We start from the raw sequence: 18,838 nt of genomic DNA on the forward strand, positions 1-18,838 counted from the left end.
GGGCTATTGCGAATGTTCTAATTTCCCAAGGAAAGTCTCTCCCAGCTTTTCCTCCCAGGCTTTAGGCAGTCTATTGTATGTCTCAACTATAATCTTTTGCCCAGGCAACTGCAAGTTTTTGTTGTTGTTGTTTACCTTACAATATTTCAAGCAATGTTCACCCCTTTTCTGCCCTGAGTAAGTTCAGAGTAGGCAAAATAGAGACACACCTTGTGTTGGTCCTTCATGTAGCCTCCAGCCAGGTTAAAACAGATAAACACAATGATTTACGAATAAGATCTGCTCTGCTTCCTCTGGAACTAAGGCCAGAGTCCCATATTAGGAATGCAGGCTGCTATCTTCGAGACTGCCAATCTACCAGGGAGGAGTAAATCAAGGGCAAGTAAAAATGCCACAGAGAGTTTCTACCACTTTTAAATTGCCTTTTCCTTGATTCAGTATTTGCTTGTTGCTCTAAATTTTTTACTATTTCCCCAAGTTCTGACGAAGGTGGTTTGACAGTTACTAAATTTTTTTTTTCTATATTTCTGTGGAGGAATAAGTGTTGGGAGCTGCTTACATCATTTTGATAATGTCATCTTTTAGCAAGCATTTAAATTTTAAATTTTGAAATAATTTCAGACTTGCTAAAAGTTGCAAAAATAGTACAAAGAATTCCTGTATACTATTCCTGCAGCTTCCCAAAATGTTAATAACTTTTATGACCACAGAACAATTATCAAAACTAGGAAATTAGCATTAATACAATACTACTAGCAAATCTACAGACCGTATTCCAATGTTTCCAATTACCTCAATACTGGTATTTTTTGGATCCAGGATGAATTCGGGATCATACATTGCATGTCTCCTATTTCCCAGTCTGAGAGAGTTCCTATCTTTCTTTGTCCTTCATGACCTTGACATTATTGAAGGATACCATCTAGTCTTTTATAGAATGTCTCTCACTGACACTTCCTCATGGTTAAATTCCTCATGGTTAAAGTAAAGTATGCATTTTTTTAAATGTTATACCCTTCCTTCTCAATGCATCATATCAGAAAAAAACATATGATGTTAATATTGCAAAGATAGTTTAGAGAATTCTCACCTACCTTCCCTAATGGTAGCATTTACATAATCGTGACATCTTTGTTAAAACTAAAAAATTAACGTTGGTGCAATACTATTAACTAAACTATAGACTTTACATAGATTACCAGTTTTTCCACTGTCCTTTTTCTGTCTCAAAATACAATCCAAGACATCACATTGCATTTAGAAGTAGCTCCTTTTTGTGTGATTACTCCACCACTAACCCATAGCACAGGAGTCCCACCCCTTCCCTATCCGCATTAGAACCTCAATATACTGATAATATGGTCACCAATGGCTACCAAGTTTCACTTCTCACATCCCCAAACCACAAGAGAGGAACTGCCCTCATACTTTCTGTGGTTCGCATTCAAAACTCCTAAAGAAGGATTTTGATTGGATTGACTTGTGACAAATGACTTCCACTAGAACAACCAGATATGGCTGAGAAAGGAGGGTCTCATAACACATGGTTACTGGGGGCCTACCCTAATAAAGCAGAGCTGTTCCTACAGAAGGAAAATCATTGTAAACTGGGCAGTGACCTCAGTTAAAGTCACCACATTAGTGACTGAATAATTGAAGTTATCACTGTAACCAATTAGCCCATTCGCCTCATTTCACAGAGGAGGAAACTGAAGTCCAAAGAGGTAACTTTCCAAAGACCCAGAGCTAGTCCTTAGCAAAAAGAAGGTTAAAACCAGGCCTCCTAATTCCCAGTCCTAGACATTTACCTCTATGTCCCTAGTACTACCTTGATTTTGGTATTAATCTCAAAAATCAAAGAATCTGAAATTAGAAACAATCTCAAAGTTTATCTAGATCTCACTGATGCACGATTTTCCCAGTGTACACAAGATGATCTCAGAGAAATGGAAGCTATTCCTGTTTATTTGTCTCTAATACTGGGATTTCAAAATAATTCACATTCATCAGATTAGGATGTAAACTATTCTACTTAGCACAGAATTGGGTGGGGCAGTGTTAAAGGGGAGAAGGATGCCCATCCGCAGGTCTGTTAAACAACCTAGATTAGAACTATATAATGAAATGCCATACTATCCAAAAAAGAAAATGAAGAGATCTGTATGTATCAACACAGGAAGCTACTTCATATATAGCATTACATGAAAAACCAAGTTCAAGTAAAAGATATGAATAGTGTAAACCAATTTATGTTAGGGAACTGCAACTATCACCACACTAACAGGTCAATGGCGGATGGGATTACAGAATACTTTTTATTTTCTTCAATATACTTCCTATAATGTTTGAATTTTTAAACAATGAGGATGTACTAAAAACATTTTGCTAAGTGAAAGAAGACAAAAGATCACATAGCATATGATTCCATTTGTATGAAATATCCAGAATAGACAGATTCATAAAGACAGAAAGCAGATTAGTGATTGCCAGAGGCTTGTGTGAAAGAATATGGGAAGTGAGTGTTCAATGAATATGGGGTGAGGAAAACATTTTGGAAGTAGGTAAAGGTGATGGATATACATTGTGAATGTACTAACTTCCACTGAATTATACATTTTTTAAATGGTTAATTTGTGTTATATGAATTTTGCCTCAATTAAAAAAATTTCTTTTCCTGAAGTGGGGAAATCTCAGTATTTACGTATACTCTACTATGAGCTTTGAGCAAATTGCTTATCTTTGCTATATCAGTTAGTTTGTAAAAAACAAGAGTTGAAGCAGCTTGTCTCTAAAGTCCATTCAGGTTTTAACACTGTGATTCTAGACACATTCAAATTGTAATTCAGGCTAAGACTGTGCAAGCTATTTCTTTGGCAAATACATCACACTGTTGATCTAATACTAAGAGGAAAGAAGAGGTAAACCACTACTTTCAAAGATCATAAATGTACAGATTCATTCAAGCCAATAATGAACGGCAAGTGATTACAGAAAAGATAGGGAAAGAAAGTCAGAGGCATAAAAGTAGTAATCATAAGTAGCATATACTGAGTATCTTCCATGGGCCATATGCTATGCTACATGCTTTATAAATATTATCTATGTTTTCAAAGGCAATTTTTAAAAGAAAAACGTGAAGCTCAGAAGGTAAGCAACTTGCCCAAAGATCCACAAGTAGTAACAGACAGAAGTGATATTGAAACTCGGGTCTATTTATACTCCAAAGTCCATGTTCCTTTCACTTAATTATGCTGTTTAAAAAAAAAAAAATGATCTGATGCTGTAGTCAAGAAAATGCAAGAGCAAACTGGAAAGAAAAGACCAAGAAGGTGAAAAGGAAACAATCAATAAAAATCCAGGATTATCCTTGTGCTTGAGAGTGAACCCTCCCCAGGCCAATTTCCATACTGATCGCCTGGTAAGCCTTCTGTATAGCTATGGCAAACAGTGTTTTTTTCACTGCAATCTGCTAAAAACAAAGTTCCACCAAGTTTAAAGAATTGGTATACTTATACTTCCATGAAGGAAGTCTAAAAATTATTGCATTGGATATTATTGACTGGATATTATTCTGTCTTTTCATTTTAACAAAGAAAGAAGTTAAAGATAAAAAGAAGTAACCTCCAAAATAAACAAAGAAGACATTTAAAAAATAATTAGAATTAGTTGAAAGAATAAGTGAGATTTGGAGGATAAAATATTTAAACAAAGCAAGTGTATGAGTCGTTAAGATAAAGAACCAAAGGTACTATCGAGTAATTTGAACAAGTTGAAACTGTGAGGGACAATGAGACCAACTATGGTTTTTCCAGCATGAGAAGTTTCTTGATATTTAAAGTTTGAGAAGTGAGGGCAAAGCAATTCCCAGACCTGCACATGGAAAGGACACCAGTCCACTTGCTGGTGAATAGTTACTTGGCAAAAAATCAGGGAACAGCCCATGGACAAACTGGCTGGTGAATCGAGGGGGAATCACTGCAACATCCTCATATGGAACCAAAGAAAGAAATGGAAAAGGGAAGGTGGTTAATGCCCCAGGAATGGCAGATTTATCCATGAGCCAGAAGGAAAATGCTTTAGAAATAAGATAGACTGTAAGTGAACAAGTGTTCAAACCAAACTCATCAAGTAAGGAAGGAAAGCCTCAAATAGGGGAAATAGAAAGAGCAAACTGCATGCATAGAACCAAAGAGCCAGAAAAGACCACTGCATGTGATCAGACAGGCTTTTCATTGTTTAAGCCAGCCCAGTCAAGGGTAAGCAGATCTGAAATCTCATCAAGCTGGCTGCCTGTAGGATTTCATTCTCCTGGAGCCTTCCCATACGGATTGGAAAGGAAGAAGTAAAACTATCTTTATTCACTGACAGCATGGCCATGTATGTAGAAAAGCCCAAAGAATCTACCAAAAAAGTCAATAAAACTAACAGCAAGGTCACAGGATACAAAGTCACCATACAAAAATTAATTGTATTTCTACATATTAACAACAAAAAAATTAGAAATGAATTTTTAAGTCCATATATAATAACAACCAAAACATTAAATAATTAGAGATAAATTTAAATAACACTTGCCCAAGATTCCCTATGGTTAAAAGTAAAAATGAATACTTTCTTTAACCTAATAAACACTCAGCTTAGATATCACTGTGACGATTGCGTTAATCGTGAGGTAGGGAACAGGAGGAGGGAAAAAGAGGGGACTGACATTTGTTTGAACTTTCGTTTGGGGGTTGTTAAGTTAGGGAAACTTAGAATAGATCACGGAGGGATAAAGGCCAGCCAAGTAATTCTGGAATTCAGACTTCTATGTCCATAGCCTTAGTTTTATAAAAATCCAGAGCCTTGGTAACTGGAAGATGCCAGTGAGACTCTGAGAGTAGAGAACATGAGTCTGAGGAGGTCTCTTAGTCTGATTAAAAGGTAATTTTCCAGTTATAAAGGTGTAACTAAGATCAGGTTTCTCTTTTGTCTAACTAAAAACACCAATTCACAAGAAGCAAGTAAAGCAAAAATAAACTGTAACCATTACCTTCCATTCTCTCTGTGCCCAGTAGGGAGAGGAGGGAATATCCTACCCCTAAAAGGGAAGAAGCTTCTCATTTTTTCATTCAGGGCTTAGCATCCATTTTAAAAAGTAGATATTGTTATAGTTACCTGTGGGCCCCTGAGAAACCAATCCCCCTCTTCCCATCTGGGGAGGTCCAGAAATTCTGCCAGCAGATCCCCCATGGCCTAAGAGTGGCTACCCAGACCACATGTGGTCCTACTATCTTTGGCTTCCTAAAGGAGAAAGCCATGGGGTTATACTGCTTTGGGGGCTAAGCAAGATATTATGACTTACTGAGTGTGGTCAGCTATTAAGGGGCTTAACTGCCTACACTCAAGTCATACATTGAGCTTTTAGAGATAAATCATTGAAAGCTAAGGACAGTCTTATAATTCAAATATAGTATTTGCCCTTATATTTGAATTGTTGCATTATAATCAAGTTGCATTTGCCTGCTTCAATGAATCTCAAAGACTAACAGAGAAAATCTTATTAAAAATGGCATGGGCACCTCAGTCTAGAAAGAGATATATGACCCAATACTGACTGGCCCATGGGACCTGGGTGGGGGAAGATGTCTTCAGGTGAACTGATAGGAAGAGTTTTCCTCCACAATCCAAAGAGAAGCTTGAGGATTTGGAGTAGGGTAGCTTTTGTGGGGCTTTGGAGATAGCTGTCTAGAATGTGATGACTGAAAGTATGGTAGCCATCTTGAAACCACAAGAGGACAAATTGAGTACAATACAGCAGAAAAAAGAATCTGTACCAAGATTGCTAATCCACTGTCCAACCTTGGGGTACCCTGCCTCTAAATTGTGTTATAAAATATAGTAAATAATAAATATAAACCACCTTTTAGTATTTTATAATTCCAGGCAAAAGCATCCCTAAATATTCAAATTTACTAATAATAAGAAACACAAATGGACAATATTTTTTTGCCCATTAGATTTATAAAATTTGGTAATACAACAGTTAAGTGTTTGAGGAAACAGGACTTCTAAGATTTGGGGGTTGATTGAAAATTAGCACACTGGTACACAATTTAGCAATGTTTATTGAATTTTTAAATGTGCATACCCTTTAACCCCAAAATTCTAAAGAAATACTCACACATGAGCACAAAGATGTTTGCACAAGGATATTCAGTACTGCTCTGTTAATTCAAAAAAATCTAAAATAGTCCAAAGTCCACCAGTAAGGAATTGAGTAAATAAATTATAATCCACTCTACTGTGGAATAGCCACAGTCATACAAAATAATGTGGTAAATCTGTGTATACTGACATTTGAATATATCCATGATATACTGTTAAGGAAAATGTGCGAGTTTCAGAAGAGTAGTTATACATTCTGTTCTCTCTCTCTTTTTTAAGTAAAATGTTTTTATATGCACTGAAATAAATCTAGAACAGTATATAACAAAGAATTCTCACTAGGAGGTTGTTATGAAATCTTCAGTTTTAAACTTTATACATTTCTGTATTTAGGAATGTGTGTGTTTATGTGTATTTGTTGCTTTTGCAATTAGAAAAAATTATTTTTAATTTCAACAATCTACAGAAAGGGCTGGTCTTTTCTTAGCATTCTCAACTATCCTAGAGGGTTGTAGCCAAATATCTTAACTCTCTTCCAGAAAACATGGATCCCAAAAAGATCCAGCCTGGGAACCTATCTCCTGTGTAGGGCTTGAAGGTGAGGTGAGACTGGTCCTGTAGCCATTAAAGGCCATTAAGGGGAGTTCTGAGAGACAGTACCACAAGGAAAAAAAGCTAAAAAAAAACAGCCAAAGAGCTCAATCCCAGGAGCCAGGCAGAGAGGCAAAATTCACTGGATGGGAACCTCTGACACCAACCCAAAGCCAGGTGGCACTGACTAAGGCAGTGGTCCCCAACCTTTTTGGCACCAGGGAACGGTGCCTCTATGAGAACCTAATTCCTGATGATCTGAGGTGGAGCTGAGGCAGTGATGCTAGCTAGCACTGGGGAGCGGTTACAAATACAGACGAAGCTTCACTCACTCTCCTGCCCACTGCTCACCTCCTGCTGCGTGGCCGAGTTCCTAACAAGCGATGGACCGGTATCAGTCCATGGCCCAGGAATTGGGGACCTTTGGACTAGAGGATAGTTGATGGCTCTGAAGTGATTCTCTGAACAACTGAGGCAAAGTGTGGCTCACAGTGCATCTGCCACCTCAGAGGCTGGAAAGGGAACCATCAGTGAATAACCTGAGTATAAAGAAGCAATAAAGCATTCGGCTTGTTTTAATTTCCTATTTAAAATAGTTTCAGATTTAAAAAAAAAAAATAGAAAAAACATTTACTTTCCTAAAGTATACAGTTTTTTAGGTGCAACTTAATTTTTTTCCGGTCATAGGCCTGTGAAAATTTGCGTACTGCCTTGATGCAAATAATTTTTTTTTAAAGAGTGCCTCATTATATTCCACTGGCTCAAAGAGACTTTATAGAATCAAGCCCCATCCCTCCTCCTTTGACATCTGATTTTAGTATTTAGATGAGCATCATATTGAGAGTTGCTGCAAAATGGTACCCCCAAACTCATGAAGCATTGAGCTGGAAGGAAGAAGGTCCTTTCACCACTTCTATCCCCCGAAAGCTGTTTGTCCGAAGCCTCTGGGGCAGTCAGCCATTTCCCAGTGCAGTTGAGCTGGGTGAGAAGTCCTTTTTAGGCAAGGCATTAAAAGAAGTTGGCTGAGCAAATCTAAAAAACTTGGTCAACAGGGCGGAGCCAGCCCTGGGGCAGAAGTATTACTTCACAGTTGCATTGGCTTCCTGTGGCTGCCAATAGTGGCACCATCTGGCAGCCAGACCACCGCAGAGAAGAGGGAACTCCAGGGAGAAGAAAATAGCGATGAGGCCCCAGAGGTGGAAGTGCAGCCTGAGAAACTTCAGCCAGCCTGAGACTGCTCTGCCAGCTCATCTTGCCACTCTGCAGAGCATGGTTTATGGCACCCCTCAGGCTTCACAATACTGATATCCCTCCTGTGGTGAGCACAGCACGTTCCACAAGCACCTTTTACATATTAATCCATCTCATTTATTCCATATCATAAGGCTATGAGACAGGAACTATTATTTTCTCCATTTTTCAGATAGGGAAGCTTAAGCTCAGAGAGGTGAAATAACTTGCCCCAGGATGCACAACCAGGAAACAGAGAAGCCAAGATTCAAACCCCACATGACTAGCTTTAAAACCCAGACTATGACAGCAGCATTTGGCATTCTCAAGAGAAAATCAAGATGATGAAGTAAAGGTTCGTGCTGCCTTCGACTGACACTGTGGACTGGAGCAATCTTGTCTCCTCCCTTGTAGGTAATATTTGGGGTTTTCGTTCCTTGCAAACAACCAGGCAAGTGACTGCAATTCTAAAAAGGGATAAATGTAAAAACAAGAAGTGAAACACTGCAGACACCTGAAACTCGACCATTTCTGCAAGCTTGAGCTAGCGGAGCTGCCTCACAACAGAAATAGTTCTGTCCTGTTTAGATAGGCTTTGTTTTGCTACATGGCTGCATATGCAGTGAAGTGATATCAAGTCCTGAGGGTCCACTCCTTTGATGAGTTAAACACACAAAGGCCTACATTTTGATGTAATCTGATAGCATGTAGTTAAGTCCTAGACAAACTACAACTGTGAGGAAGTGATAAACCCAACTTCCTGCAGAAAGTTGCCTGTGATAACACTTTCCATGGACTGGAAGAAAAAAAAAGAGACATGATTGCTACAGAATTTAAAAGGAACTATTCTGTTCTTAATAAATAACCCTTTTTTCATGTGGTCCCAGCAACAGCTAACCAAATCTGATTGCAGTCAGGTGACTATGTAGTAATTCCACCCATGACTTAACTCTGACTTTTATTCATAGACAAAATCAATCACTTGAGATTCATTTGATTTTCTCCTTTAAGGATACTTTAGTTCAAACTCAAAATCTCAGGTATCTTCTTGGCCAGGAGAAGTTCCCTACAGTTTTCCAAGAACTCAAGACTGAGAGAATTGAGGTTGCATTAACTGGCTCAATGGTGTTCCCACTGAGTCAGTAAAGAGGTCGATTCAGTCTGAATAAACATACATTGGAACAGTTGCCAACTTACAGAAGGACCGATAAAGATTTCCACAATACCAAAACAGGGTCAAAGTGACATTTTCACTAAGTGTTCTTATAAGTTGTGTCATATATAAACAACCAATAAGAGCTGACTATGCTGGGAATTTTCTATGAATGCATTCGTTTGTTCACTAATTTAGCAAATATTTATTGAGTGCCTACTATGTCCTAGGAAATACAATAATGAACAAAAGAAGAGGTAGCCCCTGATTCTTCTTTCCAGTCGTTAGGGAGGCAGATATGGAAGTAAATGTACAAATATATGTAAATCACAAATTATATTGAGTTCTTGGACGAGAAAAGGGCACGGTGGCCTGATTTCAGTGTAGATGGGATGGTCAGCAAAGACTTCCCTGATGATGTGATATTTAGGCCTAAATCATCCAAGGAACTCCAGCAGAGAAAACAGCCTACATCAAGATCCTGAGTTGGAAAAGAGCTTGGTGCCTTCGAGGAAATAAAGGAAGGCTTGTGTGTCCAGAATAAATTAAATGAGGAAAAAGAGAGTGAGATATAAGCCTAGAAAGGACAGAGGTGCCAGGTCAGGCGGGGCCTTATAGGCCACGTAAAGGAGCCTGGCTTTACTCTGAGCATGCTGGGAAATGTTTCACTAACACTGCTGACCTCTGACAGTGTTCTGCTTCCAGACTGTGTTCTAGGCAAGGATCTCAAAAAGAATGCAGCAGCCCTAACAACCTTTGAGGAAAAAATTGTACTAAAATTATTTTTTTAATTAATTTATTTATTTTTAATTAGTTAATGTCACCACATATTTGACCCCTTTTACCACATCTACCTCCCACCTTCCCCCTTTCCTCTTCCGCCTACTCTCTGGTGAGATAAAATTCTTACAAGAAATTTGGAGCATAAGGTATTCCTCTAAGTTCAGCCAGTTCAGTCAAGCCACAAACTGGGATGAGAAAAATCAGGATGATAAAAAATCAATAAGCAATTGAATCATGTCATTTTATTATTTTAATATGATTATTGAGTTGTGTGGTTCTTACATATAGATAGATTGGTCATATGGACCAGTTCTCTTGTTTCAAAAGGGAGGAACCTAAGGTCCAGAAATGAAGTCATGGGAGGGGAAAGTCACATCGTGGTGTTGAGAACCTCACCAGACTGTCACTAGGGACAGTGGGCCTGGAAATCTGTACTTCCAAAGTATAAAACCAGTTTCAGGTTTTTCCTCTTTAGAAATTCTTAATGTCTTGGTTTCATTCCACAATCAAGTGACTTACAAAGTTTTAAGGCACAGGTTAATAAAAGTCCCGTTTCCTCCTCTTGTGCATATATACAAGTCCTAACTCCTTGTGTCTCCGACAACCTATTCTATTTAAGTCTCACTGGCCCTAAACTCTAGGGATTTTGAAGTGTTTGGTATGATTAGAGATTTGCTTTTCATTCTGAGGTTCCTGGCAAGGGATCCTGGCCCCCTTCAAGTGAAGCTGGAGAACTTGCTGGTTTGAGACTGAGTTGAGTTATTTAAAAAGGATGGCACCTCCAGAGCCAGTCAGACAGTGCCTATTGCTATTCTGATGGCTTTTTACTTGGGGTTGACTGCACTCCTGCTATGTGGTAGCTTTCTGATCTGGGTGGAATTTCATTTAATTGACCTTAGATAAAATCCTCTGCCTTTATTGGGCCATTGCTTCCTTTCAGATGATACCTAAGGCTCTTGCATTTCTAACATTCTACATGTTCAAGACAAATCAAAAAGAGTTTGGAACCTCAATAGAAAATAGCCTTAACACCTGACTAGTAGGAAGGAAGGAAGGAAGGAAGGAAGGAAGGAAGGAAAGGAAGGAAGGAAGGAAGGAAGGAGAGGAAAGGAGGAGGAGGAGAGGGGGGGGAGGAGAGGAGGGAGGAGGAGGGAGAGGGGGAGAGAGAGAAAAGGAAAGAAAAAGATAGAGGGAAGACGTCATTAATGAACAAATTAAGGAAGGAAACAAGAGAAAAAGCTATGCTTTCCTAACCTCTCTGCAACCTTAATAGAAATATATGGAGCTTGAGTCATGAATAGTTATTGCTTATTTAGCTATTTAAACAGAGCCTAGTGGGGTATACTTAAGCATCCTTTGCAGACTTGACTCTGAAAGCGGAGCATGGCTTTTTGCGTCAGCAACTTCTGTTTAAGAAAGCAAATGAAGTTTCAAGAAAAAAATTGTTTGAGAAGAGTGATGACTTTTTTAATTTGAAATACTTCATATTGCAAGGATTTTGTGAGTTGTTGACATATATGAAAAGCACTTAGCCCAGAGCTTAGCACTTAGCAAGTGCTCACTAAATTATAATGCTATAATTCATACTAAAGAGAATTATTGGTCCAGGCATCGGAAAGTTTGAAATCTAGACCGCTGAAGATTTATGTGATTTAAGCAAGTGTCTCTGCCTCTCTGAGTCTATTTTCTAATTTGTAAAATTAGAATGGGTTGGGTTAAATTAGGTGACACATGGGGCTTTTCCAGATTGCATTCTCCAAGTTCATTTCTAATGTGTTATTGCCTCTGGGTTTTAATTGAAAGTTAATACCATTTCAATGAAAAAAGTGTATTCCTTACATTATATTATAAAGCACTTACATAACTTCACAGAATGCTGCTCTTTCCTTTTACAAATTGGTAGATTTTAGAGTATTAAAATTAAAGAGAAATAAATGGGATTAATAATTACCTAGAAGACCAATTGCAGGGGCAGTTTTTGAGCAAATAATTGAAATAAAAATCATCTTTTAAAATGTCAAGTTAGGGAATTTGGTCCTAATACTGCATTGTGATATTTGGAGGACTATCGGAGTTTGCTCAAGCTCTTCTGTCTCATAATCCTATCACAAAGTCTGCTGAAGACTCGTTACTTCCTAAATCTGGATTTCAAACACCCCTATGACACTATCATTTCCCTGAGGACTTGTCCTCAATTAAAATTGTTTTTACCTTCCCAAACTGAGTCAACACATCTGTTCTTACCTATCTTAAAAGCATCATCAACTCAACAATTGTCCAAAAGGAAAAAGGAAAAAAAAGCTATTGTGCGATGAAAAATTTTGGCAAATCTTATGAAAACACATTCTTAAAACATCTCTCATTTCTGAGAAACAAAGTAAAATGTATGAATTGTTTTTCATTTTATGACTAACAAAATGATTCATTGCTACAATTAGGTATTTTGACCATTTCTTTATAAAACAAGTACGAACATTCAATTGAAAAAAATAAAAATAACTCAATTAGAAAAATAAACACTGAGTACCTTCTCTCTATAAAGCACTGAACTTGGCCTCAAAAAAACTAGGCAAGCTGTCATGTGCAATCTTAAGCTATTTGAGAATTAGTTGTAGCTTCTAGGTACTGGGAAGTTTCTTGACAACTAATCAGTGCTACTAGTGGCTACTAACCACATGTGCTATTGAGTACTTGAAATGTGGCTAGTCAAACTGAGATGTGCTGTGCATGTAAAATACACACTGGATATAGAAGACTTAGAAAGAACAAAAAGAGAGAAAGTAAAATTCTCATTAATAATTTTATATTGATTATATATTGAAATGATAATATTTTGAATATATTGGGTTAAAATATATTGTTGAAGTAAATGTATCTATTTCTTTTCACTTTTTTAATGTGGCTATTAGAAAACCTAAAATTACATCTATAATTTGCATTTTTGGTACATATATTTCTTTGGGGGCACTGCTGGCTTAGAATCTTGGCTTACTGCTTATTCTAAGGCGTAGAATCTGCCTAAGAATTCTTAGTCACGAACATCTTATTCTTATTTCAAAAAAGATTCTGTCTAGTGTGGTATTTTAGGTTTGTAACTAGAAACTTAACTCCTAAAAGTATAACTGGAATGATAAATATTTATTTAAATGATGTTCATTTTAAATTCAGTGGGGAGAAAAAGGTTTAAAAAGGGTATGTAAGAAAAATATGCTCACCCTCCCTCATAATTTAAAAATACAATTAAGACAAAATACAGCAAATACTTAAAAGTTTCATAATAACCACTGTTGGTGTTGTTGAGTGGAAACAGATATTTTCATATGTTATTTGTGAGAGTATAGCAATAGTTGTCGAAATTTAAAATGTACTTATCCTTGGGAATTTACTCTATAATTATATTAGCACATTTATGCAAGGATGTATTACAAAGATTTTGTAATAGCAAAAGACAGCAAACGATCTAAAGGTTCATAAATAGGGAACTACCTAAAAGATTCAATATACTGGAATTCATATACTGGAATACTATGCTGCCAAGAAAAATTATGACAGTCTCGATATTTGTAATATTAGTAGCAGTAGTAGTAAGAATTATAATATTAAGAAATTATAAATGAAGAAGTACAGTGTGAGACTTAGTTATTTACTCAGAATTTCTGAGATTGTTTTATGCCATCAGATTAAATAAAAGTTTAAAATAATCATTAAGCTGAATTATAGGAAAAAAGTTATATTTTTCTTGATCATCTGAGTTTTGTGGACTAAATTTTTATACCTGCTACATCTGTGTTTATAGAGGTCTTTCTGGACTCAAGATGGATTGAAGAAGTATAAGACTAGAAAGTATCTTATATAAGGGCCTGGCACACAATAAGCACTCAATAAATGCTTATTATTATCATTAATAATCATAATAATTCAAGTTAAAAGAGATGCAAACTAAACCAATGAAGTGATAGCGGCGGGGGGCGGGGAGGGGGGGAGGAAAAGAGCCATGTGAGAGCTATGGAAGAAGCAGAATTAACAGGATGTGGTAACTGAAAGGGATTAGAGATGATAAGCTAGAGCAAGCCTTCAGGGTAATTTCCAGGGTGTGCTAGAGGAGCCAAATGGGTGACAGAGCCCATGTCTGATAAAGGAAACTCAGAAGGAGCAGCTTTGAAGAAAAGATAAATTGATTTGGGGACATAAGAAATTTAAGGAGATCTATGAATCTCCAAAAATGTCCACTGAGTAATTGGATCCGTCCCTCCAGAACTCAGTAGAGGATTAGGTAAGAGAAACACCTTTGGGTATCTATCCTCACTGGTAGAGTCATGGGTTTGGATGAAGCTTCTCGAGGAGAGTTAAGGATGAGACTAAGGAAACACAATGCTTAGAAGTTGTTATAGGTTGAATTGTGTCCTCTTTCAAATTCATATGCTGGAGTCCTAACCCCCAGAAGCTCAGAATATGACCTTATTTGGAACTAGGGTCATTACAGATGTAATTAGTTAAGTTAAGATGAGGTCATTGGGGGAGGGGAGGCCAATTCAATATGACTGGTATCCTTATAAAAAGAGATGATTTAGACACAGAGGCATGGACACAGAGAAAATGCCACAAAACAGTGAAGGCAGAGATTAGGGTGATACTTTTAAAAGCCAAGGAACCAACCTTGCCAACACCTTGACCTCCAACTTCATGCCCCCAGAACCATGAGACAATAGATTTCTCATGTTTAAGACACCCAGTTTATAGTACTTTGTTATGAAAGCCCTAGAGAATAAATACAAAAGGCAAACAGAATGAAAAGCTTCTCAATACCAAGCTGGTGAGGTCTGAGAAAGGAGGAAAAGCGGGATTCCTTTGAGAAATCCCATATCAGACAGAAACAGCTAGGCCTCCCTCACCATGCTCTATCATTGGCTGGGCGCTTCCTGGGAAGAGCGGGACAAGGACAAGGAAGAATTTCAAAAGTCGTAGGCAACAAAAATCAAATGTTTCTAAGAGTTCAAGTAGGGGGACAGAAAAGGTGACCCCTGGCAAGGCAACAGAGAGGTCACTGGCAACCTTAGGAAGAGCAATTTCAGTGGAGTGTAAGAAATGGAAGCCAGATGGAGTGAAAAAGTAGTGAGGAGGAAAAACAGACTTTTCAGAAGTTTGAGGAAGAAGAAAAAACGATAGAAAGAAAGTTAAAGAGAGATCAATGGGCCACATATTGTTTAATGGGAAATATTTGGTACAGCTGTTAGACAAGGACAACTAGCTAGTAGAGAGAGAAAGGTTGAAGGAGAAATAGAGATGATAGAGATGGAGGCGGAGGTAGAGGTAGAGATGAAGATGGAGATGAGAGTGAGATAGAGAGAAGGAGAAGGGAAAGGAAGGAGAAGAGAGAATGAGAGACAGATATGTTGGAGATGGAGCTAGAGATGAGACAGACACAAAGAAGAGGGAGAAGAACTAGAAGGGGAAGAAGAGAGGAGAGAAGTAGAGGAGAAAAGATCTTGAGGACCACAGAGAAGCCATTCTGATGGCTGGGCTGGTGTGGTTAGGGATAGCCACATCACATTTCCAGGCAGCAATGGCAGCAAGTCCAGGGGCAGGGTGTGGGGTCCACAACTGGAAATGGCAGTGGCAGAGGCAAAGAGACACACCGAGGCATCTTGCGATCAAGGATGGCAGCAGTGATGTCCTCACCAGCCTGATTTTTTAGCATGATGTTGACTGTGGCACTGGCTGCTGCCATTGTTTCTGTTTTCTGGGCTGCTTCTCTAGCTTTTCTGGGGATTCTGGGAGTTGCCCACTGCCTTTGTGATCAATTCTTTTTCTGCTTCAATCAACCTGTCAGCTTCTGTTGCTTAAAACTTAGACTTTTGCCTAATTCAGTCATGCACGATGCTGAGCACTTTATAAGGATGAGCCCATTTTGTCCTCTCAGCAAATGTGAGAGGTAGATTTATATAATCATCTCCATCTTTCCAATGTGGAAAGTGAGAGATAAAGAACTTAAGTAATTTGCCCAATGTCACAAAGTTAGCAGATAGGATAGCCATGTTCAAACCCAGGTCTATTTGCCTCCAAAGCATTTAACCACTGCACTCTCCTGTCCTTTACTTAAGCAAGCTCCGTGGTTACCATGACCACATGTCCTCTATGCCATCCCTACTGTGCCATTTAGGACCTCCAGGATGCTAAGGTAGAGTTAGGAGTGCAAGAGGTTACCAGGGAGAGGGAGACAAAGGAGGAGGCTTTAGGATTGCTCAGAGAGAGCCTGGGGTGACAGTACAGATCTGACAAAGTCTGACAAAGTCTGAGCCACCCCAGTGTGGAACTTTGGAACACAAAAATTGCTCCTTTGAGAAATCCCATATCAGACAGAAACAGCTAGGCCTCCCTCACCATGCTCTATCATTGGCTGGGCGCTTCCTGGGAAGAGCACAGCTTCTGCTCCAAAGCCATGGTGGATGCCAGATGTGCTGCAACTGACTGGGCCCCTCCCCGCTGAAAGTCAGGCTGAGTGGCACACTTTCGTTACTGCCGCACCTACCACTCACCTTTTCTCTTGGAATACTGCAGATTTTAGAAGCTGTATTAAAGAACCTCATTCTGCTCTCCCTCCATCATAGTTCGTGTGGGGTTTGTGTTCCTATTAACACCCACTCTGACCTGACTTTACTTGCTCTCACACACATCAGCAATCCCAACTCCTCAAAGAAATATAAAGTAGCTGCTCCTCAAATAACAATAATAATAACAATAATAATAATATTAGGGGTCCCTATGTAAATATGCACTTATATTTCTAGTTCACTAGCAAAACTTAACTCTCATGTACCTTTAACTTAACTCTCATGTACCTCATATCTCTTCTTTCAGTTTTGTGCCGATACTTGAAGAAATCTCAGGAGCATATATGCTGTGTGAATGGCCAGGCAACTTTTCCAAATGGCCCAACCATTTGCCAATGGTACAACATAGCGGAATACATTAAGGCTGAATGAAGCCTCAGATTCCTTAGTGTGACTGCTTGCCTTAGTGCCACTGCCTCAGTGCTAGCAAATCTAAGTTTGGAAGAGAGAATAATCATTTCTTTCATAAACCTTTATTAAGCACCTACTACGTGTCACACAGTGTACCAGGTACTGAAGTTATCATGGTTGTAGTGGTTTTAAAATGCCTGCCCACAAATTCTTTTACAATGCTCCCTGCACACGATGGAGCTTAACTCTCTTTCCCTTGAGAATGGGCCAGATTTAGCTGACTCACTTCTAACAAATGGAATGTGGCAAAAGTGATGGTGTGACTTCTGAGACTAGACCATAAAAGGCGATGCAGCTCCTCCTTGCTCTCTCTTGGATCACTCCTTCTGGGGAAAACCAGCTGTCATATCATGAGGACCCTCAGCAGCTCTGTGGAAAGGTGCATGTGTGAGGAACTGAGGCCTCCTGCCAACAGCCATATGAGGGAGCCATCTTAGAAGTGGATCCTCCAGCTTCAACCAAGCCTTCAGATGATACAGCCCTAGCAACAGCATGAGAGACCCCCGAGCCACAGCTCCCTCAGTCAAGCTACTCTCAAATTTCTGACACACAGAAAATATGAGAGAATAAATGTCTATTATTGTTTTAAGCCACCAAGTTTTGGGATAATTTGTTACACAGTAATAGACAGAGTTGCAGGCAAGACAAGCTCCTCATCCTGGGAGCAGAAAATAACCTGTGAGTCAAGTCATGCCCAGCAAACCTGTACAAATGCTATGATTTCCCACCAACATGGAATGTGGGAAGGAGATTTATTATATCATTGTATTGACTGTGACTGTGATATCAATTTGGAGTCTGCTTTGTCACCCAAAAGTACAGCTTGTCTTCATGCCATGATTCATGTAGAGATTGCAGCAAATGATGGTGGGCTCTGGAGTTGTAAGATCTAGTGGATTCACTCCGGTCAGAGTGAGCACCATAGCTACTCAAACCTCACGCAAACTATGGTGAAGGGAGAGCCTCACAGAGAAAGCTGGTCTGCAAAGAACTCAAGAGTGCTGAGAGAAGAAAAGGCAAGAGATCATGTGTCTCCAGGGAGAGACCCAGAGAGAGCCTGACAACTGTCCATCTCCTGTGAGCCAACTGGACTTCCAGAATTGCATAGGTTTTCATATTTTATTTTTTTGATAAATCTCCTTTTCACTTGAGCTAACTTGCTGAGAAGGTTCAGTCATTTTATTCAAACAACCTCTGAGACACTTTACTCCAGCCTCTGTCTTGGTCTCCCTACCTCCAGTATCTGTCCTCTTCAGTGCACCCCACATAGGAAACCAGAGGAGTTGTCTCCAATCACGGCTTTATCATGTCATCCTCTCCTCCACATACACACAAACCTGAGTTAGGTCCCCACTCCTACAGGTAAAGTACCTCGGCCTGGCATTTACAGCCCTCCTCAATCTGGCTCTAACTCACCTTTTCTTGACTTCTCTACTTACACTCCATCTCTAGATAAACTGAAAACCCTTAAGTTGCCCCCAGTGTGTCTTACTTTTCAGCCTTCAAAGCTTTTGTCAAGTCACTCTCTCCAGCTGGACTACAGGGCCTTGCATCATCTGGCCCATTTATGTTTCCAGCCTACTTTGAGCTATTCTTTATTGTCACAGGGGATACTTTCAGTTCCTCAAAGTGTCATACTTTCTACAGTTTTAGGGTCTTTACACATGCTATTTCTTCTCAGTTTATCTATCACCTCTAATAAATTCCTGTTCATCGTTCTAGTCTCAGTTCAAACTTCAGCTGCTCAGAGAAGCCTCCCCAGACCAGATCCGGTCCCTCATTTATATGTTCTCATTGTTCCCTGTATTCCCGTTCATTATATTTAGATTGTTTTATAATTATTTATTATTTGGGAGCAGAATTCACGCCTGTGTTGCTCACCATTTTATCTCTAGCACATAGATAGTATAGG

This window comes from Pteropus medius, unplaced genomic scaffold, assembly GCF_902729225.1.
Source record: "Pteropus medius unplaced genomic scaffold, Ma_sr-lr_union100, whole genome shotgun sequence".
NCBI lineage: Eukaryota > Metazoa > Chordata > Mammalia > Chiroptera > Pteropodidae > Pteropus > Pteropus medius.